The 24,807-nt window shown below is 42.5% G+C and overlaps 1 protein-coding gene across 2 annotated transcripts in view; it reads right to left on the bottom strand.

The window, feature by feature from the left end:
• ST8SIA1 (ST8 alpha-N-acetyl-neuraminide alpha-2,8-sialyltransferase 1) overlaps positions 1-24,807 on the bottom strand; it is a 183,018-nt gene that overhangs the window by 156,773 nt on the left and 1,438 nt on the right. The gene's annotated exons all lie outside the window — the stretch shown is intronic.

Genomic DNA, 24,807 nt, shown 5'->3' with positions numbered 1-24,807 from the left:
TCAGCTTTAGCATCAGTCCTTCCAAAGAACACCCAGGACTGATCTCCTTTAGGATGGACTGGTTTGATCTCCTTGCAGTCCAAGGGACTCTCAAGAGTCTTCTCCAACACCACAGTTCAAAAGCATCAATTCTTCGGTGCTCACCTTTCTTCACAGTCCAACTCTCACATCCATACATGACCACAGGAAAAACCATAGCCTTGACTAGATGGACCTTTGTTGGCAAAATAATGTCTCTGCTTTTGAATATGCTATCTAGGTTGCTGCTGCTGCTAAGTCGCTTCAGTCGTGTCCGACTCTGTGTGACCCCATAGATGGCAGCCCACCAGGCTCCCCCATCCCTGGGATTCTCCAGGCAAGAACACTGGAGTGGGTTGCCATTTCCTTCTCCAATGCATGAAAGTGAAAAGTGAAAGTGAAGTCACTCAGTCATGTCTGACTCTTAGCTATCTAGGTTGGTCATGAATAACTCAAATATTATCACATGGCTTCCATTTCAGACACAGAGACTGACACCAAAAGAGAAGCCCCTGGGGATTTCAGCAATGGATAAAAGAGAGAGGGTAACTTCCCTTTTCAGGTGACACAGAAAAGGCCTCCACATGGCTGGCTGTCCCACTTCAGTTTCTCAGTTTTATAGATTTCAGTTCCCTGAACATGGCATAGTTGGTATCATTTCTTAGCATCCATCTCAGAGAATGAATGAGAATTCATTGAATGAGTGAATGAGAATTAAGTAAGTAAGCTATGACAGCTAGATAAGAAAGAAAAAAATAAAACCAATTCTAAAACTAAGCCATTGGGATGAATAAGAGATGTTAGGCAGAGAGAGAAGGAAGGAGGCACCTTCCCACTGACTTGACCCCAAGATCTTTGTTTGACTTGCAGGATCCTTGAAAAGTGGGCAGGTAAAAACAGTCTTGGATAATAATAAAGTAAAGATACAGCAAGTGATAATTCACCTTCACAGACTGAAATTTTACCATTTGAGATTCTTTCCACTGTTAAAATTTCAATATAAGGAGATACGGGCTTCCCTGCTGGCTCAGAGAGCAAAGAATCTGCCTGCAAGGCAGGAGACCCAGGTTTGATCCCTGGGTCAGGAAGATCCCCTGGAGGAGGGCATGACAACCCATTCCAGTATTCTTGCCTGGAGAATCTCATGGACAGAGGAGGCTGGCGGGCTACAGTTCATAGGGTTGCAAGGAGTCGGACACAACTGAGCAACTAACAGTTTCACACACACACAAGGAGATATACTAGGCTTTAACTGAAAGCCCTGAATGTTGATATTGATTCTACAGCAAAGGGGGCATCCAGCATAGTAAGGAGCCCCCGAACCCTAGATCCAACGAGCTCTAGGGCCAGACAGGCTTCTTACTAACTGCATAAGCCCGAGCAAAATCTTTAAAAACTCTCTTTGCTTCATTTTCTCCATCAATAAAATAAGACTATCAGGTTTTTCAACAACTGGTACTGAAATAATTGGACATCCACCTGCAAAAGAAATTAATCTAGACACAAACTTACACTCTCCACAAAAAATACCTCAAAATATATCACAGACCTAAGTGTAAAATGCAAACTATAAAACTCCTAGAAGATAACATAGAAAAAAACCTAGATGACCTTAGATGTAGTGAAGATTTTTAGATCCAATACCGAAGGTGCAATCCATGACAGAAATAACTGATAATTATTTTTAAATAATTGACTGCTGCTGCTGCTGCGTCACTTTAGTCGTGTCCGACTCTGTGTGACCCCATAGATGGCAGCCCACCAGGCTCCTCTGTCCCTGGGATTCTCCAGGCAAGAACACTGGAGTGGGTTGCCATTTCCTTCTCCAATGCATGAAAGTGAAAAGTGAAAGTGAAGTCGCTCAGTTGTGTCCTACTCTTAGCGACCCCATGGACTGCAGCCTACCAGGCTCCTCTACCCATGGGATTTTCCAGGCAAGAGTACTGGAGTGGGGTGCCACTAACTTCTCCCAAATAATTGACTAGACTCTATTAAAATTAAAAATTTCTGCTCTGTGAAAGACAGTGTCAAGAGAATGAAAAGATAAGCCAGAAACTGGGAGAAAATATATGCAAAGCATAGCTGATAAATGACTTATCCAAAATATATCAACAAGAAAACAATAACTCAAATTTTAAATGGAAAAAAAAACACAAAAAATAAAAACCAACTCATAGATACAGAGAACTGATTGCTATTTGCCAAAGGCTGGGGGTGGAAGTGGGTAAAATGAGTGAAAGAAGCCAAAAGGTACAAGTTCCCTGTTTTAAAATGAATAAATTCTGGGTATATAATACATGGCACAGTAACTAAGTGAGTAATGTGCTAAGCTCAGTCACTTCAGTTGTGTTCGATTCTTTGTGACCCCATGGACTGTAGCCCACCAGTCTCCTCTGTCCATGGGATTCTCCTGGCAAGAATACTGGAATGGGTTACCATGCCCTCCTCCAGGGAATCTTCTTGACCTAGGGATCAAACCCAAGTCTCCTGTGTCTCCTACATTGCAGGTTGATTCTTTACCAGCTGAGCCACTTGGGAAGTCAGTATTTACAGTCAGTAACACTGTATTGTGTATCTGAAAGTTGCTAAGAGAGTAGAGCTTAAAAGCTCTCATCACAAGAAGAAAAAAACTCTGTAACTATGTACAGTGGTGGTTTTTAGCTAGACCTATAGTGGTAATCATTTCACAATACATACAAATACTGAATCATTACTTTGTATACCTGAAACTAACATAATGTTACATGTCAATTAGTTCTCACATTGAAAAAAATGGGCCAAAGACCTTAACAGACACCTTATCAAATGGCAAATAAACAGGTGAAGATGCTCCACATCATACGTAATAGCGAAAATGCAAATTAAAACAACAATGAAATATCACTGCACATCTATTAGAAGGGCCAAAACCTGGAACACTGATAGCACCAAACGATGGTGAGGGTGTGGAGCAACAGGAACTCTCATTTGTTGCTGGTGGGAATGCAAAATGGTACAGCCACCCTGCAAGACAACTGGACGGTTTCTTACAAAACTAAACATACTCTTATGCAACTGAGTACATACACACACACACCATACAATCTAGCAATCAAACTCCTTGATATTTACCCCACACAAGTTTAAAAACTTATGTCCACATAAAAATCCACACACACATGTTTATAGAAGCTTTATTCCTAATTGCCAAAACTTGGAAGCAACCAAGAGGCCCTTCAGTAGGTGAATGGATGAATAAACTGTGATAGATTCACACAATGGAATATTACTCAGGGCTAAAAGGAAATGAGCTGTCAAGCTGTGAAAAGATATGGAAAAACATTAATGCACATAACTAAAAGACAGTAGCCAATCTGAAGAGCTCATATACTATATGATGTTATATATATATGTGTGTGTGTGTATACATATATATACGTATATACACAACTATACGACTTTCTGTAAAAGGCAAAACTGGAGTCAGTAAAAGATTAGTGGTTGCCAGGGGTTGGGAGGAACGGACAGGGGTGAATAGACAGAGCATTAATAGAGCAGTGAAAGTACACTGTATGATCCTATAATGATGGATACATGTCATAATGCATTTATTTAAACCTGTAGGATGTACAACACCAAGAGTGAATTCTAATAAGTTAAACTATGGACTTTGAGTAATTAAGTCAATTCATCAATTGCAACAAATGTCCCACTCTGGTGGGGGATGTTGATAATGAGGGACGTTATTCATATGTGGGGGAGAGGATACACAGGAAATCCCTATAACTGTCTCCATTTTGCTGTGAACCTAAAACTGCTCTTTAAAAATACCATCTTAAAAAAGGCAGGGGCAGGAGGTGAGAGGTGGGATGGGGAACCCAGCCAGCTCTTGGGAGTTTTTCCTTCCTCTTAGCTGACTTATTTACTTGCCTGCACTCGGCCTTTGGTGTTGCACACAGGCTTTCTCTAGTTGCACAATCAGGGACTACTCTTCCTTGGGGTGCTCAGCTTCTCATTGCTGTGGTTTCTCTTGCTGTGGATGGAGCAGAGGCTCTAGGGGTGCAGGTTTCAGTAGTTGTGTCTCATGGGCTTAGCTGCCCCTCGGCGTGTCGGATCTTCCTGGACCAGGAATCAAACCCAAGTCACCTGCATTGTCAGGTGGATTCCCATCCACTGCGTCCCCAGGGAAGTCCCCTGGGGGGTTTTAAGGAAGAAGAAGGGAAACATAGGCCAGGGAATAAGGGTGGCCTTTGGGGCTTCCCTGGTGGCTCTGGTGGTAAAGAATCAGTCTGCAGTGCAGAAGCCCTGGGTTCGATCCCTGGATCGGAAAGATTCCCTGGAGAAGGGAACAGCAACCCACTCCAGTATTCTTTCCTGGAGAATCCCATGGGCAGAGGAGTCCGGTGGACTACAGTCCATGGGGTCACAAAGAATCAGACACGACTAAGTGACTAAGCAAGAGCACACAAACTCTGGAAGTCAAAGACAATCTTCAATTGGCAGCCAGCAAAGAAACGGTGACCTCCTCCTTCAACCACATGGAAGTGAATGCTGCCAACCACCTGAATGAGGAAAGAAATGGCCCCTCCTCTAAAACCTTCAAAAAGAGATGAAGCCTGCTGACACTTTGATCTAAGCCCACTGAGAGGAGGCCCATGTTAGACTTCTCTTCTGTAAAAATGTAAAATAATAAATTTGTGTTGTTCCAGAGTGAGGAAGGACTAACTGACAAAGTTCCTATGATGATGGTAACACACATAAATATTTAAAAGAGGATCTGACACATAGTAAGCATTCATTAAATGCTAGCTCTCAGCACCACCTACAATCTAAATGGACTTAGCAAGTAATTACTCATAGCCTGTTTCTTTATAAAATAAGGACAATAATATCTCCCTCCCAGAGCATTTGTGAATGTTAAATGATAACACTGTGTAAAGTGCTTAAAGCAGGGGTTGGCATATGGCAGACACAAAATAAATAATGACAATACTACTAAAAATATCAGCATTACTGTTTGAAAAATGGAGCTGATTTTAAAATCCAGGGTTAGATGGATATATTGCGTATAAGAGCATCTAACACAGTGCTTGCACGTAACGGGTGCTCAATAAATGCTAATTAATATAAACTTAATTTTCCATATTGCATCTCTATTTTTAAAATGTAAAGAGAATCTTTCAGACTGCTTAAAGTTCTAAATCTTGAAATCTGATACACCAGGAGCTATCTTCTGGCTTATCTCCAAGTTCTCTTTTTCCCATAACAAGATTTTCAGTGGGATTTTATGCTGGAATTATGGTTGAAGTCCAAAACTGGAGACACAGATGCTAAGTAAGCCATATTCTGAGTTAAGAGTGACACTGGACATGTGGTCAGTCCCCCAGGAGGGCTTGAGGCACATTCATTAGCAATCAAGGGCCCTACTACTACCACACCATAGCCTCATCAGAAAGAAAAATAAAAGAAAAAACTGGGAAGGGGAAGGGACCAATTAGAAGTTTGGGGTTAACATACACACATTACTTATATACAAAACAGATAGCCAACAAGGACCTACTGTATAGCACAGGGAACTAGATGCTGTATTTTCTAATGATATTTTAAGGGAAATGAATCTGAAAAATAATATGTGTATGTGTGTGTGTGTCTATATATATGCTAAGTTGCTTCAGTCATGTCTGACCCTGTGCAACCCCAAGAACTGTAGCCTGCCAGGCTCCTCTGTCCATGGATTCTCCAAGCAAGAATACTGGGGTGGGTTGCCATTCCCTTCTCCAGCAGATCTTCCTGACCCAGGGATTGAACCCGTGTCTCTTATGTCTCCTGCACTGAAAGGCGGGTTCTTTACCACTACTTTCATGCACTGGAGAAGGAAATGGCAACCCAATCCAGTGTTCTTGCCTGGAGAATCCCAGGGACAGAGGAGCCTGGTGGGCTGCCGTCTATGGGGTCCCACAGAGTCGGACATGACTGATGTGACTTAGCAGCAGCAGCACCACCTGGGAGTAGATATATAGAGAGAGATAAATATATAGATATATAGTAGATATATATTATATATATATATATATATAAATCACTTTGCTGCACAACTGTGACAACATTGTAAATTAACTATATGTCTATGAAAAAGAGAGAAAAGGAGAAAACTTGGAGTCAGAGAACCCTGCTGAGGCACTAGTGGGGATTCTCCCCTACTCTGATGAAGAGGGAGCACCCAAGATAATCAAGACTGGGGGTACCTGGCCAAAGGGGTATCCTTCCATAGGATTGGCTTAAGCCAACACACTTGTTGATCTGTCCCCTCTCGACTAAAAAATACAGTCACAACTTGAATGTACAGAGTTATTTTATTTGGTGGGAATGTTTAGGACTCCCAGCCAGGGAGACAGCATGTCAGTAGCTCTCATAAAACTGCTCCAAAGAGGCAGGAGAGGAATTCAGGCTATATTCCAGTTTGCAACAAAGGGAGCTGGGCAGTCTGAACATCAAAGATCAGGTATCAAGTTAAGGAATTTAGCATTCTATGTATGGGAAGATTCAAGTCTCTGGGCTCACTGAATTCATTCCTTTCATATGCACCTCAGTTATCTGGGGCCAATTCTGTTTCCTTGTTCATCTTGCTTCTTGCATTCCCCCAGCTCCTCAGCAATTACCCTGGTGGGTGGCAGCATCCACTGGATCGTAGTTTAGGGAGCCCTCATTCACAGTTGGAGGCCAGAATTCGAGGCTGGCTGTGATATTTCTTATTTATTGATACGGCAGGAGATATTTTCATTTCACACTCCCCAAGCTTTTATTTCACGACTACAACTGTGAAAGCAAAAGACACTTGCTCCTTGGAAGAAAAGCTATGACAAACCTAGACAGCTTATTAAAAAGCAGAGACATTACTTTGCTGACAAAAGTCCGTCTAGTCAAAGCTATGGTTTCTCCAGTAGTCATGTATGGATGTGAGAGTTGGACCATAAAGAAGGCTGAATGCTGAAGAATTGAAGCTTTTGAACTGTAGTGTTGGAGAAGACTACTGAAAGTCCCTTGGACTGCAAGGAGATCAAATCAGTCAATCCTAAAGGAAATCAATCTTGAATATTCATTGGAAGGATTGATGCTGAAGCTGAAGTCCCAATACTTTGGCCACCTGATGCAAAGAGCTGACTCATTAGAAAAGACCCTGATTGTAGGAAAGATTGAAAGCAGGAGAAGGGGATAACAGAGTATGAAATGGTTGGATGGCATCACCGACTCAACAGATATGAGTTTGAACAAGCTCCAGGAGATGGTGAAGGACAGAGAAACCTGGTGTGCTGCAGTCCATGTGGCCTCAAAGAGTTGGACACGACTGAGTGACTGAACAACAGAGCTTTTAAACAACAACAACAAAGCTTATAAAGTGAAAGGAAAAGGAAATGAAAACCAACTGGCAGCAGAAGAGTGACCCTAAACTATGAGGCAACAGTTGGAAACACTCATGGTAAACCGCCAAAATGAGAGGGAGGGGAGCATGGATGCCTTTTGTGATGTGAGACCTTGATCACCTGCTCAGGATAAAGTGAATCAACTAGGTTGAAAGTTTCACTGTTCCTGGGGCCATGAGGATCCTTTAAGAAACAATACACAATAACTGAGTTTTAGAAGGATGCACAAACTCATCCAGGGGACAAATAGAACAAAACATGAAGGTTTTTCTTCTATCTGAGCATTATGATCATTGCCCAAAACTGAGACCAAAGTGGGCAATAAGTTCCCCATGCTTTAAGTTCAGGAAGCTGCCAGAAGTCAGAGCAGCCACCCCTCTACAAGTCTTGTAAGTGATGGTACCTGACAGAGGAGCAGCACTGGCACCATGCCACTGAGCCACGCTCGGAAGGCGTAGGAGGAATAAGCAGTCCCACTTCTGCCATGATGCCACTGCTTCCCCACTCTACAGAGAGGCTAGATATCCCTCTCCTTCCTTGCCAACTAGGGAAGAAGAGGGGTGGGGGAACAAAAGAACCACTTATCAAGGGCCTGAGGGTCTGCATTAAAAAAGAAACTGTCACTTCATCCCAGATGCTTTGATGTGCTGGTCCTGAGCTGTCTGGGAAGAAGAAACAGACATGGAAAGATATGGTGAGGCTGAGGCTGAAAGGTGGTGAAATTCCCTTTGGTATGGCAAGGACAGCATCTTTCTTCCACCTTAGAAGACTTCCCAGCAAGCAAAGGAATAGGGACAATTTGCTCTTAAAAGACATGGGCAAGGACTTCCCTGGCAGTCCAGGGATTAAGAATCACACTTCCACTGCAAGGAGCACGAGTGTGATCCCTAGTCAGGCATCTGAGCCTGAATATGGTGCTCCTGGGAAGGAAAGTTATAACTAACCTAGACAGCATATTAAAAAGCAGAGACATTACTTTACCAACAAAGGTCCATCTAGTCAAAGCTATGATTTTTCCAGTAGTCGTGTATGGATGTGAGAGTTGGACTATAAAGAAAGCTGAGCACCAAGGAATCGATGCTTTTGAACTGTGGTGTTGAGAAGACTCTTGAGAGTCCCTTGGATTGCAAGGAGATCCAACCAGTCAATCCTAAAGGAGATCAGTCCTGAGTGTTCACTGGAAGGACTGATGCTGAAGCTGAAACTCCAATACTTTGGCCACCTGAAGTGAAGAGCTGAGTCACTGGAAAAGACCCTGATGCTGGGAAAGATTGAAGATGCAGGAGGAGAAGAGGACAACAGAGAATGAGATCATTGAATGGCATCACTGACAAGATAGACATGAGTTTGAATAGGCTCCGGGAATTGGTGATAGACAGGGAAGTCTGTCGTGCTGCAGTCCAAGGGGTTACAAAGAGTCAGACGCAACTGAGCAACTGAACTGAACTGAACTGAATGGTGGTATGTAGCAAAAAAATAAAAAAAAAAAAAAGATGTGGGCAGCCCATCAGGGTTCACATGAAAAGCAGCAGTCACCAAGAGACGGACTGTGAAATAGTCTCATTCTCCCTGCACAGCGGGAAGGGAGTAGTTCTCAGGCAGGGGCAGATTGGGGCTCTGCAGCAGAGGGTGCCCTGCACACTCCCACCCCAGATGTGTGCATGCATGCTCACTCACTCAGTCATGTTCAACTCTTTGCGACCCTATGGATTGTAGCCTTCCAGGCTCCTCTGTCCATGGGATTCTCCAGGCAAGAATACTGGACCGGGTTGCCATGCCCTCCTCCAGGGGATCTTCTGGACCCAGGAGTCAAACCCAAGTCTCTTCCATCTCCCACATGGGAAGGTGGATTCTTTACCACTAGTGCCACCTGGGAAGCCCTCAAAGCTAGCAGAGGTGGTAGACACACAAGAGTTTTCATTGTGCTTTAAAAGCAACATAACTGAGCTAAATACCAGAATAAGACTATCCCAGTAATCAAGGTGGATGTAAATTGATACAGTCTGGCCAGGTTGGTCACAGATCCATTGGCATCCTAAAGGGGCTTAAGGGTGAGGGTCAAGCAATAGATTTGACAAGGCATAGTTGGAGCAGTTACCAGGAAAAGAATAAAATGACCACGTTTTTACCCCCAAATTGAGGCTCCAATCCCAGTGGACACCTCCTGCTTCCTGCCTCTCCAAGTCCTATTGAGCTCCCTCTCACTATGGCAGCCTGGCCAGAGGAGGGCAGATCAGCTGTTCATCCAACCCAGCTGGCTACTCCATCTCTTTTATTCCATAGTAATTGTTGTGCTTTCCCCTCATGTATCTTTTAGCAATGCTTTAAAGAGCTTTTCCTCTCTGACATCTCATATGTTGCACAGTTTACCCAGAGTCAAAAGATATTATACCACTGAACTGTGTGGAGACCTCTGGGTGCATCTCCCATGCTCAAAACCTCAGTGGGCCAGAGGAGGAACTTGGGCCTTCTCTGGACTCTGCCGAATACAGACATTATCACAGCTCAGTTCTGAAAGTGAAGGTCAACCGGCATTTGGCTTTCCTCCCAAAAGGAATTGAGAGGGTATTTGGAGACCATGGCTGTTCCTAAAAATACTGTGTGCTTCTATGTTCTCTGCAGGAAGGCCCATGTCCTTCTGACTAACTTCTTTATTTCCAGAGCCTAGCAACAGCACCCAGCACATAGAAAGCACCGAAGAAATATTTGCTGAAGGAAGGAATGAGTGGAGGAGTGAACGAATGAATTGGGAGTGAATATTTATATGACATCAACAAACACTTCTTAAATTTGTAATGACTGTGATGAGGGATCTAAAACAAATTAAAACAAGACTCAATCTCTGACGCTAAAACACCAAAGCAACAATGTGTAAGTTGCTTCAAAAAGGTGCAAGGGGACAAGGACATGGACAGGAATGACAGGCAACGTCAACTCAATCATCATCACTCAACCTCCAAAAACCCAACCCAACCAAATATCATCATGAGGGTTTTGTGCCTTTTTACTGCACCTTCACCCTCCACTCATGTGGTTATGCTCTGCTCCAGATTCAAGCTCAAGAGTTTTAATTTCAATAAACAAGAAAAAAACTCTTAACAGAGTCAGAAAACACAATTGCTTTAACACAGTTGCAATTTTCCTTGAAATCTCTATAATGAAGCAAAAGTTCATTTCCCTTTTCTTTTCACTTATTATTTATTTAGCCACATCATGCAGCATGTGGGATCTTATTTCCCTGACCAGGGACTGAACCCAAGCCCTTGGCAGTGAAAGTGCAGAGTTCTAACCACTGGACTGCCAGGGAATTCCATTTTCCCTTTTAAATCACAGTTTTATTTAACTGCTTAAGTTCTGGGAAAATGATACAAATGATCTCATAAAGGCAGTGCCTTTATGAGATATAGTTGTTAATCAACTATATAGTTGATTAAACAGTTTTTTATTAGTTGTTAAAACAACTAATATAGCTGTTAAAAAACAACTATAGTTGATTTACAATATTGTGTTAGTTTCAGATATACAGCAAAGTGTTTCAGTTGTGTGTGTGTGTGTGTATAACACATATGTATATTCTTGTCAGACTCTTTTCTATTTAGGTTATTACTAGATATTGAATATGGTCCCCTGTGCTATATAGTAGGCCCTTGTTGGTTATCTATTTTATAAATAGTAGCATGTATCTTAATATTAATCCCATCCACCTAATTTATCCCTCCACTCCTTTCCCTTTCATAATCATAAGTGTGTTTTCTGTGTCTGTGTGTCTACTTGCTGGAAAGTATGAAAACACAAATTCAAAAAGATGCATGAAACCCAATGTTCACACCAGCACCGTTTACAATAGCCAAGATGTAGAACCTAAGTGTCCCTCAATAGATGAATGGGTAAAGAAAATGTGATATAGACACATATATAATATATATATGTATATACACACACACACATATTTCTATGATGAAATATTACTCAGCCATAAAAATGAGTGAAATATTGCTATTTGCAGCAACATGTATAGACTTAGAGATGATCATACTAAGTAAAGACAAATATTATATGATATCACTTATATGGGAAATCTGAAAAAATAATACAAATGAACTTATTTACAAAATAAGGCACTGCTTTTTAAAACTACATGACAGACCATGCTAATGGGAAGGATAACCATGGCAGATAAAGGTACATGCTCCATTGCACTAAATAAATTCCTCATAGCTATTAATAGGCCTGCAATGCTCAGTAAGGGAAAACTGCCACTGTAAGTATCCTGTTTTGTGGGAATCTTTCTTAGCTGCTTTGGCTTCTTGAAAATTCCCTAAGGGGAATTTCATCATTTAATGTTAACAATCATTGTATGCCTGACTATTTACACAATTGCTATCCACACTGAAATGGAGGAAAACTCAAATCTGCCCTTTAGCCGAAGTCAAACTTCCTATGCACAACCAAACACACCAGTTATAAAGAACTGATGCTAGTGGGGAAAAACTATCAAGAAACCACTTTTAGAAATTTATACTTAGAAAATAAATAAATACTTAAAGTTATACAAGATGTTCATAAAAGCATTATTTACATAGGTGAGAAATTGCAACATGAATATCCAATGACAGTGGTTACTTAAATAAATTACTCTCCCACAAAAGGAAAATCTTACAGCCATTAAAAAGGGATGATGAAGATCTACATATACTGTTACTACAAAAATATTCACAATGTCCTGTCCAAATTCATTGTATACACACACCGGCATAGAATGAACAGTCTAGAAGAACATATACCAAAATATTAGAAATGTTTCTCTTTGGGTGAATACATGTCAGTCACTTTCACAAATAAAAACAGTATTGCTCTTATCATTAAGTGTCAACTTTGAGAAAGAAGAACTCTTTAAAGAGGCTTTATGATTTTCCATATTCAGTATTTCCCTTGTGGCTCAAACGGTAAAGAATCTGCCTGCAATGCAGAAGACCCCAGTTCAATTCTTGGGTCGGGAAAATTCCCTGGAGAAGGGAATGGCAACCCACTCCAGTATTCTTCCTCGGAGAATTCCATGGACAGGAGGAGTCTGGCGGGCTATAGCTCAAAGAGTCAGACACGAGTAAGCGACTAACACATTCAGTATTCACCATATATATGAAGAAATTTTAAAAGAATCTAACATATCCTGTCAATATCCTTTTTAAGGATCCTTTTTAAGAAAGTAATTTGTTCCAATAAAAACTTTTTAAAAACATAGGTAAATAATCTTTTTCCAAAATGAAAATCACAAAACTATCACAAGGCTGTAAGTTAAAAATTAATTATATGAGAAAATGTTACAGATATAACACTGAATGATTTTAAAAGGATATAAAACTAAATATACAAAATACATACAATTTAGCATACATTCACATGCAAACACAAAAAACTGTTCACAATGAGTACTTCTGAAGGACGGAATTACAAGTGATTGTTTTCTTCTTTTTCCTACATTAAAAATTTTCCTACAGTCGGTATCTTTGACTTCCAAAATCAGACCAATAATAAACATTATAAATTTTTTAAATAAGCATGAGGGATATAAAAATCATGTATACATTTGTCTTATCAATAATTGAAACAAGCACTTTGTTCAAAACAAGCCCTTTCTCATTACATTCACTTGGAAATAAATCTCTGGCTTGCAGTCTGTTACTTAAGCCTTGAATAATGGAGAACTGTAGCTCTGAATTCATTTCGGCTTCCTCCTGGCACCAATTAAAGGAGTGACACAGCTCTTACGGTCTTGGCTGATTCCCTCTCACGCAGTGCCATAGCCAGAAGACAGTCCAACAGAAAGGGGAGAAAATCGGCTGCTTCAAAACTCAGCATGATTACTTAAAACAAACTCTCACCCTTGGAACACATGACTCAATTTCTTAGTGACTTAACTAATGACACTTGATGCAACTGTAAATTCTATAAAATCATAAACCATGTCTAACTTTCATCATGTATCCCAGCACCTAAGTGGCACGCAGGAGGCATTTACTAAATGTAGATAAAGGAATGACTGAATGAATGAATGAACAGGAGATTTATGCTGGGGGCCTGCTCTCTCGCTTAAAATTCTCCTGGCCACTTTATAGCAGCCTTCACTCTAACACTATGGAAGAACGATATCATAAGGTCACATTTTATTGTCATTATTCTATTACTAAAAGTGTAATAACAGGCATAGGATGTGTCTCAGGAAGCAGCATTTCTCATCATTATGGCTTAATAATTAGCAATTATTCAGCACCTAATACTCTCACGGTAAAAACTGCCACCCACAGCTAAGGCTCAGAAAAGCCAGATAAATTTTTCAAGGTCACAAAGTTAATAAATGACAGAATTGGGATTAAAACCTGATTCTCTGGGGCTCTGAAGTCCAGATTCTTTCCAGGTGGGAACAATCATTTTGTCACCTCGCCAAGCCAGGCTGAGGATGGCTCCAGACTGTACACTAATTATCTCCCTTAATTAACATCATAAACCTAGGAAGTGGGTTAGCAAAGTACACCATTTTTCAGATGACATAACAAAGGAACTGAGAAGTTAAGCAGCTTGCCCAAGGTCACACAGCTCCCAGAAGAGCCAAAATAGAATGAAAAAGTTAAAAAGGATTTTCCTGTAAATAGATCAACTTCATTGTTAAGGACTGCATTGATGATACATACATAGTCAGCATCACTTCCACAACGATTCACAGTTGTGATGAGAAAAATGACCCTTGAGGAAAAGAAAAAAACGTTTTACTGACTTGCTGCCTAGGCATTTAACAGTATGATAACCCTGCTCACACTCAAGAGTCTGGACATTCTGATTAGGACTCAAGTTTAGGATGCCTGCCATAAGTTCCCTCTTTGCCTTTTCCCAGGCACCTTTTAAAATAACCACTTAAGAGTTTAAGCCCGCGAAAAGTTCCAGTCACCCCCCACCCGCCACCACCTTATAAGTAATAGATGCTTGTTACCCTGCTCTAATACTTTGGCCACGTGATGTGAAGAGCCCACTCACTGGAAAAGACCCTGATGCTGCGAAAGACTGAAAGCAAAACGGGGCAGCAGATGATGAGATGATTGGATGGCATCACCAACTCAGTAGACATTACTCGGAGCAAACTCAGGGAGACAGTGGAGAACAAGGGAGCCTGGAGTGCTGTAGTCCATGGGGTCGGAAAGAATCGGACACGACTGAGCCACTGAACAACAGCAGCAACACGGCTCTCTTATCTCCTGCTCCCAGCCTGGGATGGAGGGCAGCCCCTCCCCCAGCTCACAGCGCCCCCTGGCTTCTTAGATCTGTAAGTAACATATCTTGGACTCCTTTGAGTGTATTAAAACCTTGTCCTAAATCAATTTGACCATGGGTTTCACCTCCCCAAAATGGGAACTGGATACTGACGGAGGTACCTGCCCTCCCAGTGGGAAGCTTATATTGCCTCCTTTAGCAGGTTCCAATCTGCATGTTCTTAGTTTGATACAACAGCTCTGGCTTCCAGACAGAACTCTGTCAGAAGACAAACTGGCCATGCTCTAGACTAACATATACAATTATCCAGTTGATCCAACTAGCTTCCTAAATACCCCTCTGCAAAATTAAGACAAATAGGCTCCCACCTTGCCAAAAAAAAAAAAAAAAGACCCTACTTGCAAGGCAGAAGACAAAGGTATTACAAATGTGTCTAATATTTAATTAAAAGTTATAATCACATTAACAAACAAGTAAAATATATATTCTCTCCTAATCTTTTCCCTGGACAAACATACCTATATAACAACCTGGAATGCCAGATTCCAATTTAGGCCTCTCAAATCCCAGAGCATTTCATACTGAAACATGGCAACACAAGGAGAACTTCTCCCCACATGTGTACACATGAATCCCCCTAACCCCGGAGGCAAGTTGTTCTCACAGCCTCCCATTCTTGCAAAGAGCTGTTCCTTGTCTGGGGGTCTAGGAGTGCACACAGCAGAGGGGCAAGCCACCCTTAGGATGGAGAAGGGGGAAACGCTCCCTGAGGGCAGGCAGGCTACAAAGACCCCATTGAGCCTTGCCTGACTGAGAAGGGGTGAGATGAGAAAAGAGCCAAGTGAGCTTCCCCAAAACATAGGACACGAAGCATGGGCTCCTCTCGCCAAGGTCTAAGGGGGCAACTGACAGGCTCACATACAAGCTTTCAAAAGACACAGATGCTTATCATAAATCTCCCCAAATGTGTCCCGGGTTCCCTATCCTTCCCTAACCAAGACCTGGCCATCTATCAAAGTACCATTCATTCACTCCTCTTTTGGTAGTCAGAGCATTCACAGTTTGCAGTTTGCATTTCACTGTTAATTGCATGATGTTTTCTGGATTTCTTAAATCCTGTCAACTGGATTGGTTTTGTTTCTCTAAAGTAGTGATTCCCAAACAGGGGCCATTCTGCCCCCCTCAGGAGACATTTTACTAAGTCTGCAGACATATCTGGTTGTTTCATTCAGTGGACAAAAGACATGGATGTTGCTGAACATTCTACAATGTACAGGACAAGCCGCCAAAACAGTGAATTATCCAGCCCAGGATGTTAGTGGCTCCCCAGGTGGCGCAGTTGGTAAAGAATCGCCTGCCACTGCAGGAGAGACAAGAGACACAGGTTTGATCCCTGGGTGGGGAAGATCCCCTGCAGTAGGACATGGCAATCCACTCCAGTATTCTTGCCTGGAGAAGCTCAAGGGTGGAAGAGCCTGGTGGGCTACAGTCCATGGGGTCGCAAAGAGTCGGACACGACTGAGCACACACACACACACACACACACACACACACGGGTGTTAGTAGTGCTAAGACTAGGAAACTGTTCTAGAGGAAGAACTCTTAGAAATTGCAGAGGATGCTGTTTACTCCTTTGACCCCACACAGCCAAGCAGAGTGTCGAACCTCAATAAATCTTTGCTGGTTAACTGACTGGCTAACCAGGCCCACTCCTTTATAAAATGTTCATTCACACAGTAACTCAAGCAAAACAAGTGTGACAGTAACCATGCTCAGCTCCAGGTACGCAAATATGAAGGAGTTGGCAGAAAAGGCAGACAAATAAACTGGTACTTTTAATACAGCTTGAGAAATTACCAGATACTTATATATATATATCTGTTTATGTCTCCCCTCATCAGCCTATAAATCTCCAGGAAAGTAAGGATTCTGTTAAGTTCATTGTTGTGGTTCCAGCACCTTCTATGTTAATAGTGGTAGAAACAGTAGTAGATATTTTGGGTCAGTGGAAAAAAATGCAATAATAGGCATAATGTTTTCTTCTTGCTGGTTTTGTCTGGTTTGTTTTAAAGGAGAAGAGTCTAACACAGCCTGGGGGAGAAGGAAGGAAAGCTGCCTTGAGGGAAGTTAATGTGAACCAAGCACTTATTACACTCAGCTCTCAGGACCCTCGAGGGATTGGTTTCAGGCCGCCATCCCAGCTCCCTACCCTCCCACCCCCACCCAGCTCCCAAAATTCCCCAATGCTAAAGTCCCTGATGTACAATGGCTAGTAGAGTCTGCCCTCCATATTTGCGGATTCTGCATTGGAGGATTCAGCCAACTGCGGTCTTGAATTTCAACCCGAAGCTGGTTCAGCCCATTGAGGTGGAACCCACAGATATGGAACCTGTGGATACAAAGGGCCAACTCTATATGCCAGAAACAGCTCTCAGCATTTTCAACGCACTATCTATTTTAAACTCACGACACTTCTACAAAAAGCCAGCCTTTACATGTGAGGAAATGGACCATGAAGGCCGGTTAGCTCAAGAACAAAACAAACAGTGGAATCAGGATTTGAACACAGCTAACTTCGGAAACTTTGTTCTTAACCACTATTAGGCACTATGGAGACAGAAGTAAGGATTGGCCCCGTGAAGGCTGGACCTTGTGGTCTTGAAAGAAAAGATTCCAGGTAGAAGGCATGGTACAAGCAAAACCAATACAGCCTGGCTTGTTTCAGGGACTGTATCCTTTATCAATCTGACTAAATCATAAAGGGGAATACTGATGAAAGATGATGGCAGAGGAGTAATCATGGCCAGATCGTAAGAGACATCAGCAATGCATCATTTCCCCAAGATTATCAGGGAACAAGCATGTGCTTAGAGTCTAATATCTCTAGGTGGAATCCCAACTCCATCACTTTGTTAATGGTTCTCTCTGAACCTCCATTTCCTCAACTGTAAAACAAAGAACATATAAATATAAAATGGGAACTTAATAAAAATAGCTATGGAAAAACAAGATAACCAATACAAGCACTAAGAACAGGAGCTGATACATATCATGAGTCCAAGCAATGTTCATGACTTATTTTTGCTATTTTGGAGAAGGAAATGGCTACCCACTTCATTATTCTTGCCTGGGAAATTCCATGGACAGAGGAGCCTGCAGGGCTACAGTCCATGGGGTCAAAAGAGTCAGACATGACTTACTGACTAAACTGACCCCACCACGGTCATTGCTGGTCAAGTTTTTTCACGTGTGAATCTGCAACATAATGGCAGCTTATTTTCATTAAGCACCAAATTTATGAAACCATTGTCTTCCTAAATGACCTTTGCAGTGAATTCCACGAATTCCACACTTAACAAAGATGAACCTACATTCCATATGCACAGACGTCTGCACCCCGCCTCTCATCCCCTCACTACCACCACCCAATGCCCTTCTGCACTCACCAGGGCAGCTGTGGAAACACCCAAAGCTTCTGGAAACCATAGATTAAACACAAGGACAGAAAGGAACGTGCAGAAAGCTATAACTGCTTAAAGACTTAAAGACTAGCAACTTAAAGACTTTCCAGGCAGGAAGCACACACCTGACCCTTCGCCACCCTTCCGCTCTCACTACTGGTGTCCTCTCTGCCCGGAACATCTTTTGCCCTCTCTCACTACTCCCCTATCCTAACAACCTTCAAGCCTGAGTACAAATACCACTTCCTTTCAGCTTCCCTCCTTCCCCAGAATCAAGCGCCAAGTTCTGTGAATTTCCCCAGCCCTTTGCTTTCTATTTTGACTGTTGCAAGGATCACTTATTAAACAGAGGTACGAAGCAAGCAACGTCCTTTTAAGTGCTATCTGTATGCTATCAGGTAACTTTCACAATAAACCTGTAAGAAATGACTACAAGCCCCATTTTACAAACAGGGATGGTGAAGCTCTGAGAGTTGAACTTACCAGTGGTCATACAACCAGACAGGGAACTCCAAGCATTTGCTGACAGCTCCACAATCTGCTAAATTTTTCACTCTGTTATGCTGTCTCCCTTTAACAGCTCTATTGCCAAGACATTGGTTGATTAAATACATATATGCCTGTCGCACAGGATGACAGCAAGTCCCTTGATGGCAGGGACCAGGGCACATTTATCTTTGTAAACAATGGATAGTACTGTACCCATTTATATAACATTCTTAGGAGAATTAAATCAGACAGGATATTTAAACACTTAACATACTGCCTTAGGAAGCATCATTATGAACAAAGCTAGTGGAAGTGATGGAATTCCAGTTGAACTATTTCAAATCCTAAAAGATGATGCTGTGCAAGTGCTGGACTCAATATGCCAGCAAATTTGGAAAACTCAGCAGTGGCCACAGGACTGGAAAAGGTCAGTTTTCATTCCAATCCCAAAGAAAGGTAATGCCAAAGAATGTTCAAACTACTGCATAATTCCACTCATCTCACACACTAGTAAAGTAATGCTCAAAATTCTCCAAGCCAGGCTTCAACAATATGTGAACCGTAAACTTCCAGATGTTCAACTTGATTTTAGAAAAAGCAGAGGAACCAGAGATCAAATTGCCAACATCTGCTGGATCATCGAAAAAGCAAGAGAATTCCAGAAAAACATCTATTTCTGCTTTATTGACTATGCCAAAGCCTTTGACTGTGTGGATCACAACAAACTCTGGAAAATTCTTCAAGAGATGGGAATACCAGACCACCTGATCTGCCTCCTGAGAAATCTGTATGCAGGTCAGGAAGCAACAGTTAGAACTGGACATGGAACAACAGACTGATTCCAAATCGGGAAATGTCACCCTGCTTATTTAACTTATATGCAGAGTACATCATGAGAAATGCTGGACTGGATGAAGCACAAGCTGGAATCAAGATTGCCGGGAGAAATATCAATAACCTCAAATATGCAGATGACACCACCCTTATGGCAGAAAGTGAAGAAGAACTAAAGAGCCTCTTGATGAAGTGAAAAAGGAGAGTGAAAAAAGTGGTTTAAAGCTCAACATTCAGAAAACTAAGATCATGGCATCCAGCCCCATCATTTCATGGCAAATAGATGGAGAAACAGTGGAAACAGTGGCAGACTTTATTTTGGGGGGCTCCAAAATCACTGCAGATGGTGACTGCAGCCATGAAATTAAAAGACGCTTACTCCTTGGAAAGAAAGTTACGACTAACCTAGACAGCATATTAAAAAGCAGAGATATTACTTTGCCAACAAAGGTCCGTCTAGTCAAGGCTATGGTTTTTCCAGTAGTCATGTATGGATGTGAGAGTTGGGGCATAAAGAAAGCTGAGCACCGAAGAATTGATGCTTTTGAACTGTGGTGTTGGAGAAGACTCTTGAGAGTCCCTTGGACTGCAAGGAGATCCAACCATCCCATCCTGAAGGAAATCAGTCCTGAATATTCATTGGAAGGACTGATGCTGAAGCTGAAACTCCAGTACTGTGGCCACCTGATGCAACAAGCTGACTCATGTGAAAAGACCCTGATACTGGGAAAGATTGGAGGCAGGAGGAGAGGGAGACGACAGAGGATGAGATGGTTGGATGGCATCACCGACTCAATGGACATGAGTCTGAGTAAACTTCAGGAGTTGGTGATGGAAAGGGAGGCCTGGCATCCTGCAGTCCATGGGGTCGCAAAGAGTCGGACAGGACTGAGCAACTGAACTGAACTGAACATAGTGCCATGCGCATAACAGGGCCTAATAATTCTTTGGCTTTGCTGTCACTGTTACCACGTCAGGTGCCAAGAATAAAGCCTTGCATGTAAACCTGGAACAGAAGCTTATTTCTGAGGAACAAACACAATGGGTAAGGACCTGACAGAAGAGACAAATGCCACTCTCCTCATGCTACTTAAGGACCTTCCAAGTGGCTCAGCAGTAGAGAATCCACCTGCCAATGCAAGAGATGCAGGAAACGCGGGTTCAATTCCTGGATCAGGGAAGATCCCCTGGAGAAAGGAATGGCAACCCACTCTGGTATTCTGGTCTGGGAAATCCCATGGACAGAGGAGCCTGGTGGGCTGCAGTCCATGGGGTCCCAAAGAACAGGACATGACTGAGCACACAACACAGAACATACTACCTGACTGTTTAATCAGAAGCAGCACGAGTTGCCTAGAAAGTTTAAGTTTCTGTGATAGGGTGAACTGATTTATGTATTTTCTACCGCTATGTGGATGAGAGGGAAACTTTCTGTTTAGCAACACTCCTAAAGCTTGGTTGCTTTCTTGCTGCTCCTCATCCTCAGGGGGGATTTGTCAAAGTTCCCCTCTGAGGGATCAGCACTTAACAAGCTCTAAGCTTGGAGAAGAAAATCACAAAAGTAAGTGGAAGCACAAAAGGCAAAATGGAATCTGAAATTCTGATGCTTATAAACCTAAGCAAACACTTTCTTTTGTCCTCACAGGATTTTACAAGACTTCAAGACCATCCCATTCTTTCCTCATATGTTTTTGTCAGTCACCACCCAGGAGGAGGTAAGCTGTCTCAGAGAAAGCAGCTGTCCATCCTGTCCACTGCTATCCTAACTCATATCCGGTGCACTGTAGTCACTCATTAAATATGGGTTGACTGACTGGCTGCAATTATTTGCATGTGTGTGTATATGAATACGGGCTTCCCAGGTGGCTCAGTGGTAAAGAATCACCTGCAATGCAGGAGCCGCAGGAGCTGTGGATTCAATCCATGGATCAGGAAGATCCCCTAGAGGAAGGCATGGCAACTCACTCCAGTATTCTCGCCTGGAGAAACCCATGGACAGAGGAGCCTGGTGGGCTACAGTTCATAGCATCACAAAGACGTAGCGTGCATGCACACATATATGAATATATGTATTTATGTCAATACATATACATACATCATTCCATGGTTTATGGATAAATGTGTGTATATCCCCACACATATGTGTACATTGTACATTTATGTACACGTGTTTGTATTTGTGCAGAAGATTTGTCAGACTGGAAAACACAGATACCTGTTTGCCAAAGTTGTGTCTCCTTAACACAACAAAGGCTTCTGGCTGACCTGTTTCATATTTAACAAACATATGACAAATGTCATAGCTCACAATGCTTCCCTCATAGCTCAGTCAGTAAAGAATCTGCCTGCAATGCAGGAGACCCCGGGTTGATTTCAGGGTCAGGAAGATCCCCTGGAGAAGGAAATGGCAATCCATTCCAGTATTCTTGCCTGGAGAATCCCATGAATAGAGGAGCCTGGCAGGCTACAGTCCATGGGGTCGCAAGAGTTGGACACGACTTAGCAACTAAACCACCACCACATGACAAACGTAGACAGTGTATTAAGAAGTAGAGACGTCACTCTGCCAACAAAGGTCCGTGTAGTCAAAGCTATGGTTTTTCCAGTAGTCATGTATGGATGTGAGAGCTGGACCATAAAGAACGATGAGCGCCAAAGAATTGGTGCTTTTGAACTGTGGTGCTGGAGAAGACTCTTGAGAGTCCCTGGGTGGCAAGGAGATCAAACCAGTCAATCCTAAGGGAAATAATTCTGAATATTCATTGAAAGGACTGATGCTGAAGCTGAAACTCCAATACTTTGACCACCTGATGCGAAGAGCTGACTCATCAGAAAAGACCCTGATGCTGGGAAAGATTGAGGGCAGGAGGAGAAGGGTACAACAGAGGATGAAATGCTTGGATGGCATCACCGACTCAATAGAAATGAATTTGAGCAAATTCCGGGAAATGGTGATGGACAGGGAGGCCTGTCGTGCTGCAGTCCATGGGGTCACAAAGAGTCAGACACAACTGAGCGACTGAACAACACTACTATATACATACTAATGATCCAGATGTTAAAAAATCAATTAATCATTCAGAGTAGAAAAAAAAAAGACTTAACAAACAATGATATTTTGACTATCTTTCAAAATCCTCCTCCCTGTTTATTAGCTTCAGTGTAAAGTGTCGGGGTGGGGTGGGGAGGGCAGTGGGGCATATTAGGACTAATAATGATTCTTTGCAAATCTGCCAGGTGAAACATTCCAAGTTCTTTTGGCCTGGCCAAGTGCCCTTATTTAAGTTGTAACATATACAACTTACAATTTATAACAACTGGAATGATACTACTGACTGATTATATGTACCAGACACTGGGCAGTGTTGGTTTTTTTTTTTTTTTTTTCCTATTTAAACTTTACACCAACTCTGCCAGGTAGATGTTATTATCTCCATTTACTCATAATGAAACTAAAACTCAAAAAGATACAGTAATTTGCTGAAGATACTCTGCTGTTTACCTAGTCATGGCAGTCTAGGATAAACTCAGGATTCGACTCTGAAGCCCAAACTCTTTTTCAGCTCGCCAAGCTCTTCTGTCCATAGGATTCTCCAGGCAAGAATACTGGAGTGAGTTGCCATTCCCTTACCCAGGGGATCTTCCTGACCCAGGGGTCAAACTCAGGTCTCCTGCATGGCAAATAGATTCTTTACTGCCTGAGTCAAGCAGCATGCATTCAACGGTACCTCTTACACAGTTTTATAAATACTAACTTTGAGGGACATGTGTTCAGGCAGTTTTTATTTGTTGTCCTTGTTCAGTCGCTAAGTCATGTCCGACTCTTTGCGACCCCATGGACTGCAGCATGCCAGACTTCCCTGTCCTCCACCATCTCCCTGAGTCTGCTCAAATTCATGTGGATTTTCATAAGTAATTCTCTGCACAGAGAGACTAGCCCACATGCCAGCCAAGCACACTGAACATCACCCCAGGCTACAGACAGTAAGAGGCAAGTGTGTCTCAGGAACAACCCGCCTGGGCTTCTCAGAAAATGAAGCATTTTCCTCTTGATGATGTCCTCCGAAAGAAATCCAGTCTCTAACAGAGCTTCATTCTTACTCCTCCTATACAAAAAAATGGGCTCATTCATTGCAAACGAATGGGAAGTTCTGAACTCATTTCCTTATAGTACTTGAAATGAAAGTGCTTTCTGTCTTTAGAGCAAAGAACTGCTGCATGCTATGCCCTTTGAGTAAAACAATCAATATCGTGAAGGTGAGAGAAAATGAGCTCTTATATATTTTTAAGGGGAGTGGAGTTATTTTTAAACTTAATGATAGCAGAATTCTGAAGAGAGCAAAGGAAATTCCCAGTTTAGAGAATTCCGCTGCCTTTCCCTGCAAGGATTGGCTGTTACCTCTTTGACCTTCTTTTCAGGAGCAGGCCTGAGAAAGGGAGGGAAACCATATGTTTTCAAAGTTTGTTTGTTTTCTTGTTTAATTTACAGATGTTTCTGAGCATTTGTAACAGCTGTGAAACTGTTTCAGTTGGTTCTCACCTGGCCCTATACTCCTTTGCTCCGCATAGGAAAGCACTGTCTACCCCCTCCATATCCCTAGACCGCAACCATCCCTGGAAGAGCCAAGGGCATCATCTTCAGCTGAAGGGACTGAAGGTGAAAGGGGCCCCTGACAGTGAGAGAAGCACCAGGGTGTCCCTTCAACATGACCAGGAGGACTGAGAAGCAGCAGAGGGAAGCAGGTCAGCCTTACCTCCAGTCTTCCCGCCAAGAACTCATTTTTAGACCCTTAGGCTGAACGTCCCAGAAAGGAAGGGAAACTTCGACCTCTGAGTGATCCTCAGAGTTCTGATTTCCAAGCTGGTTTTAGTTCTGTGTGTTTTCTGAGTTCAACCCCCTGCCTAAAGCAATCTCCCGGTCACCAGAATACAGCCACCGTTTAAGCCGAGCAAAATTGCTTTATGTGACAAAAATTTCAGCCCTGATCCCGCAAAGGTACCTGACCTTGGGGGAAATTAACTCCTCCTTCTGAAGATTTAGTTTGGGGGGCGGAGAGGGTACAATGAGGATATAATATCCATTATTAGAAAGTTGATAAAGCCCCAATAAAAATCACCTAGTCCCTGACTCTTTAGCAGATAGGGTTATCAACGAGTGTCCTGTGTTTATTATGGGCTCACTGCACAAAGCAGCGGAGCCAGGCTGGGTGTCCATGTTTTCACTGTCCACGACTCCCTCGTTAGTGACTTCTCTTACCAACCATTCACCAAACCCCAGGAAGATGCCTGGTACCTGCTTCTAGTTCTCCACTGCTCTGAACTTCTACAGAGCCTAAGATACA

This window comes from Bos javanicus, chromosome 5 (genome assembly GCF_032452875.1).
Source record: "Bos javanicus breed banteng chromosome 5, ARS-OSU_banteng_1.0, whole genome shotgun sequence".
Classification (NCBI taxonomy): domain Eukaryota; kingdom Metazoa; phylum Chordata; class Mammalia; order Artiodactyla; family Bovidae; genus Bos; species Bos javanicus.
This window is presented reverse-complemented; position numbering and strand designations above follow the sequence as displayed.